This window comes from Phascolarctos cinereus, unplaced genomic scaffold (assembly GCF_003287225.1).
Source record: "Phascolarctos cinereus isolate Bilbo 61053 unplaced genomic scaffold, phaCin_HiC Scaffold_3;HRSCAF=262, whole genome shotgun sequence".
NCBI lineage: Eukaryota > Metazoa > Chordata > Mammalia > Diprotodontia > Phascolarctidae > Phascolarctos > Phascolarctos cinereus.
The window spans coordinates 256,582,857-256,589,157 of record NW_027555736.1 but is presented as its reverse complement, the minus strand read 5'-3'; the positions used below and the strand labels follow the sequence as shown (position 1 = coordinate 256,589,157).

At 37.3% G+C, this 6,301-nt stretch overlaps 1 long non-coding RNA gene across 1 annotated transcript; it reads right to left on the bottom strand.

Moving 5' to 3' along the window:
• Nucleotides 1-1,022: 1,022 nt before the first annotated feature.
• LOC144456377 (uncharacterized) lies at nucleotides 1,023-1,729 on the bottom strand. The gene is made up of 2 exons (XR_013485491.1): nucleotides 1,423-1,729; nucleotides 1,023-1,156 (listed from the first exon to the last, which is right to left on the bottom strand). It is a non-coding gene; the product is annotated as an uncharacterized LOC144456377 (long non-coding RNA).
• Nucleotides 1,730-6,301: the final 4,572 nt, after the last annotated feature.

Below are 6,301 nucleotides of genomic sequence, written 5' to 3'. Positions count from 1 at the left end.
CTCAGACCAAACACTTGCCACTTACTAGCTGTATGACCCTGGGCAAGTCACTTAACCCCAACTGCCTGAAAAGAAAAAAAATATTCTGGATCCATAAGTCCCAATACATGATGCCTATCTTGGTCTGTGAGCAGAAAAGAACTTTAGGCAGATAAGAGTCCATCAATCATTTTACTGGGTTTGGTTTCCAAATGGTCACTATCTTTGACACTCTGAGAGTATTGGGTGTCTGTTACCTGGAACTAAGTATTGTAGTGGTGATATATCTAATGTGCATGGTCCCTTTAAGAGGCCAAATGCTTTTTTGTCATTGATTTTTTTTAAGTGTCAATAATTCCATTTTGGAAGTTTGAACTGGTAAGCAGAACTCTTCTTTTACATATCAGTAACTTCTGTCTTGTGAGACTGTTTAGCCAGAGTCACACATTTTAGTCTGTCAGTCATTTAGACTGTGGAATTGTATTCCTTCATTTTTGAAGAGGACTAAGGACATCACAGGGTGTATTGATTTGTTTGTAAATTGAATTCAAGTGAGGCAGAGTTGGGAAAAATCTCAGTGTTACTTTGTCTTCCAGAGTCATAGAACTCCAGTGGCAAGAAAAAAATGAAGACACCTGGTGATGGCCTGAGATGTAGTGGATAACCTTATTGTTTTTGATATGTGACCAGCCTCTGAGCACTTCACAGGGCCTACTTCAGCTGCCTTCAAGGAGTTCAGAACTAACTGTTCTCATGCACCAATTCTACTAGTGGAAATCTTCAAATGCTTTGGGTAGATAGCCTCCTGAGTGACAGGTCTGAGGCCGGAACAGGTTTCTTTGGTGTGTGTACACCTTTAGCAAAAGCCCTTTGTGTGAATAAATTCTTCACAATTTCCCATAAAGAAAACTGTGAGGAGTGTTGGGTAGAAGGAAGTTTCCGTCTAGGGAAGTTGTAGGTTTTGTTACACCCATGCTACCATCTGCAGAAAAACTCTACTGTAAATCTCCCAGGGGGAGAAAGGATCACTGACACAAGATGCATTAGAGCTCAGGGCTTGGACTAGTTGAGTTTTTGATTGGAGATCTATCACTGTGGTATATAGTACCAAGTACTACCAGTAGTACAATAACACAGTGATACAGTCCAGCACACAATCTCCCTCCTGCAGAGCATTCTTTTAAAAAAAATTTTATTCATTTATTTTGATTTAACAATCACTTCCATATGCTTTTGAGTTGAAAATTTTTCTCCCTTTTCCTCCCCCCCACCTTCCCCCAGCTGGCACACAATCTGAAATAGGCTATATATTTATATTCCCATTAAACATATTTTCATATTAGTGACGTTGTGAGTAAAAATTGAAACCAATAGGAAGAATCATCAGAAAGATGAAACAAAACTCAACAGAAGGTAAAAATAAGTGAAAGCGATCTGACTTACATAGTTCTTTCTTTGGATATGGACAGCATTTTCCATCCCGAGGCCTGTGGAGATGTCTTAGATCCTTGTAGTGCTGAGAAGGGTTAAGTTTAACAATATTAGTCATCGTATAAGTGGCTGTTACTGTGCACAAATCCGTCTTGATTCTGCTCACTTCACTCAGCATCAGACCATATAAGTCCTTCCAGGTTTTTCTGAAGTCAGCTTGTTCATCTTTTCTTATAGCACAATAGTATTCCATTACATTCATATACCAAAACTTGCTTAGCCATTCCCCATCTGATGGGCATTCTCTCAAATTCCAATTCTTTGCTGCCACCAAAAGAGCTGCTAGGAATATTTTTGTACATGTTGGTCCTTTTCCCATTTGTATGATCTCTTTGGGATATAGCCCTAGAAGTGCTATAGCTGGATGAAAGGGTATGCATATTTTGTAGCCCTTTGGGCATAATTCCAAATTGTTCTCCAAAATGGTTGGGTCATTTCACAACTCCACCAACATGGAATAGTGTTCCAATTTTCCCACATCTTTTCCAACATTTATCATTTTCCTTTTGTCGTGTTGGCCAATCTCCTTCAGAGCATTCATGTGGAGCCTTCAGGAGGCTCAGGATTATTTATTAGTCAGACATTCTATTTATTAACCAGATGAAGAGAGGAGAGAGTAGCAAAAGTAAGGTGGAAATGTAATTCCTGTGATTTTGTATAGGGAGGGATACAGAAAAGTAATGATTTCTGCAATTCTTTTGGTATCCTTGACTGGTATTGACTCTAACAGGGAGGATAAAGAAAATTATAGATGATTATTCTTTGTTATGTTATTTTGTGGTATTTACCTTTTGCTACATTCTATGTCTATAAATACTATGTCATGTATCTATGTCTACTTTGGACCCCAAACTTGTCAGGATGAGTCATGTGGCTTTGCTTATCAGCCCTGTTGCTGAGAACTCAACTATGTTGCAGGGTCCCTTATGATCACTGAGGCAGTTGATGGTGACCTGGTAGAACAGGATAGATAGTATTTGAGTAGATTATGATAGGAGAGAGGATTGATGGGAGACTGGGAGATCTGTTCTTCCAACTTTTATTCTCTCCTTCCTCATCACATCCTTCATATTACTGCTACCCCTATCTTCCTAATCTGTGGTTCTGATAATGCTACTGCCCTGGAATATCTTCAGTGGTTCCCTATTGTTTATTGAATAACGTCTAAACTCCTTAACCTAGAATTCAGGGTCCTCTAACCTTATGCTTCCTTTCTAGGCTTACTGTCCCCTATACATGTCCAGCCCAGATGGACTACTTATTATTCCTTAGTGTGTCCTGCACTTCCACCTTCCAAGATTTTGCTTATTCAGTTCAGCATTTACTGAACAGTTGAAGCTGTAGGGTGGACAGCAGCCACACCAGTAAACCCATCTAGGCAGATGGGCTAAACCAGATTGATGGTAACTGACAGGTCTCAAATCCACTGATGATAGTTCCTGATTTTTTTTGGCAGGTATTCTAAATTTTACCATGTCTACTGTAACTTTAAATGGAATTTCTCTTCTATCTTTGCTGTTGGGCTTTATAAGTAATATATAGATATATTGATGATTTATGTGTGCTTATTTTATGTCCTGCAACTTTGGTGAATGTGTTTATTATTTCAAGGAATTTTTTAGTTGATTCTCTAGGATTCTCTAAGTATACCATCATATCACCTGCATAGGGTAATAGCTGTGTATCTTCATTTCCTTTTTTAATTCCTTCAATTTCTTTTTTCTTGTCTTATTGTTAAAGCTAATATTCTAAGATATTGAATAACATTGGTGACAATAGACATCTTTTTTCACCCTCAATCTTATTGGAAATGCTTCTAGTTTATCCCCATTACATATAATGTTTCCTCTATTTTGGCCTCCATGAATCTAAAGGTCCCATGCAAGGTTTTAAAGAAAATTAAAAGAGTTCTCAAGCCACCTGAGCGTAATTTTGGTGGAAAACAACAGGGACCTGTCAACAAACTCTCTCCATGTTACCAAAGTATTATAACTGTATAGACTACAGATTCCTATCTCCATGTTCTAGCTGGCACGTTAACAGTAACAATATCATGCAAAACCTACATGTAAAATGGTTATTATACACCTGATTATAGCAGATAGTAGTAATCATAAAATATGCCACATAACAGGCAATTTACCTTGGCCACAAGTAAGTTCCTTACAAAAAGATTTCTCATTACTCTTTCCACGTGACAAAAGCCAGTATCAAAGGCAACAGCGTTATCTGAGGAAACTTTAATGAAACCGTGTCCATTTTTTTGATGAAAGAGAGGCAAGGTAAAGGCTTCCTGACAAGAGTCTATGATTCTGTGAGCTTTATAGACCAAGATGGCAGTAATCAAATCTGAAGGAATTCTGTCAGTCAAGAAATCTAGCACAAGAATTCGACTTGTTACAAATAGGACACCACCTTGGGTATAAACCTCATATCTACTTCCACTTGCAATTTCATTTGTCACAAGTCGAGGAAGGTGTTCAACTTCCTCTAACTTCAGTTGATTGATAAAATACTCCTCCTCTGCGGCTGAGTGTTGAGCACCAGCACCGGGCACCCCGGGTGGCAGTGCAGCCGGATGAAGTGGTAGAGGAGCCGGTCTGCACCGAGCCCGCGGGCACACACCACCAGCCCATCCGCTTCTAACAGCTCCAGCACCAGCTGTCTCTCGCATTCCAGAAGCGGCGCCATGGCCGCCCCCAGCAGCCGGCACAGGAGCTTTTTCAACTATTGAGATAATCATGCGGTTTCTCTTAGTTCTGTTGTTGATTTGGTCAATTATGGTGATAGTTTTCTGATATCGAACCAGCCCTGCATTCTTGGTATAAATCCTACCTGGTCATAGCGTATTATTCTTGTGATAAGTTACTGTAATCTATTTGCTAATATCTTATTTAAAATTTTGCATCTGTATTCATTAGGGAAATTAGTCTATATTTTCTTTCTCTGTTTTGATTCTTCCCGGTTTACATATCAGCACCATATTTGCATCATAAAAAGAATTTGGTAGGACTCCTTCTTCACCTACTTTCCCAAATAGTTTATGTAGTATTGGAATTAATTGTTCTTGAAATGTTTGTAGAATTCACTTGTAAATCCATGTCCTGGAGAATTTTTCCTAGGGAGTTCGTTGATGATTTGTTCAATTTCTTTTTCTGAAATGAGGCTATTTAAGTATTTTATTTCCTCTTCTTTTAATCTGGGCAATTTATATTTTGTAATATTCATCCATTTCAAAAATTGTGAAATTTATTGCCATACAGTTGGGCAAAATAACTCCAATTTATTGTTTTGATTTCCTCTTCATTATTGTTGAATTCACCCTTTTCATTTTTAATGCTGTTAACTTGATTTTCTTTTTTCTCTTTTTTAAAATAAATTAACCAAAGGTTTGTCTATTTTATTGATTTTTTCATAAAACCAGCTTAGTTTTATTTAACACTTCAATAGTTTTCTCAATTTCAAATTTCTTAATTTCTCTTTTGGTTTTTAGTTTTCTAATCTGGTATTCAATTGGACATTTTAATGTGTTTTTCCTAGGTTTTTTACTGAATGCCATTCATTGATCTTTCTTTTTTTATTCATGTAACCATTAAGGGACAAAAATCCCCAAAAACTGCTTTTCCCACATCCCATAAGTTTGGTATGTGTCTCATTATTGTCATTATCCTAGATGTAGTTATTGATTGTTTCTATGATTTGTTTTTTTCACCCACTCATTCTTTGGGAGTAGACTACTAATTTTTGTCTATCCTTCCATGGCCCTTTATTACACATAGTTTTTACTGTATTATAATCTGAAAAGGATGCATTTAATATTTTCTACCTTCCTGCATTGGATTTTGAGGTTTTCATGCCCTGTTACATGGTCAATTTTTGTGTAGGTGCCATGTACTGCCTAGAAAAAGGTATTGTCCTTTCTATCTCCAATTTTTTCCGGAGGTCAATCACATGTAACTTTTCTAAAATTCTATGCATTTGCTTGACTTCTTTCTTGTTTATTTTGTGGTTATATCTATCTAGTTATGAGGGAGAAGTTGAGGTCCTCCACTTGTATAGCTTTGTCATCTATTTCCTCCTTTAACTCCCTTATCTTCTCCTCTAAGAATTTGGATGCTATACCACTTGGTGCATGTATTTTTAGTAATGATGTTACTTCATTGTCTATGTACCTTTAGCAGGACATGTAGTCTTTCCTTATCTCCTTTATTTAGATTTATTTTTTCTTTTGCTTTGTCTGAGATAAGGATTGCTACCTGCTTTTTTTTTTTTACTTCAGCTGAAGCATAATATATTCTGCTCCAGCCTTTTACCTTTACTCTGCATATCCCTCTGCTTGAAATGTGTTTATTGTAATCAACATATTGTAGGATACAACAACATATATGTGGCTTAATCCATTCTGTTATCTCCTCCCATTTTGTAGGAGAGTTCATCCCATTCACATTCCCAGTATAATATTATCTGTGTCTTTCTCTCCATCTTATTTCTCCCCTGTTTATGTTTTTCTCTCTCCTTTCTCCATTTCCTGCCTCACTAGAGTTTTTTTTTTGACCACCACCTCCCTCAGTCTGCCCTCTCTTCTCTCAGCCACTTCTATTCTCTTCCCCTTTACCCTTAATACTTCCTCCCTCCCTTCTGTGACTGCTTCCTTTTTTTTTTTCCTTTCCCCTCCCACTTCCTATAAAGTAAGTTAGATTTCTATAGTGAATTGATTATGTTATTCCCATTTTGATCCAAATCTGATGCTGAAACATGCTCATCTCCTCCTTTCTTTCCCTCTACTCTAATAGGTTTTTGAGCGTTTTCATGTGATGCAATTTACCTTTGT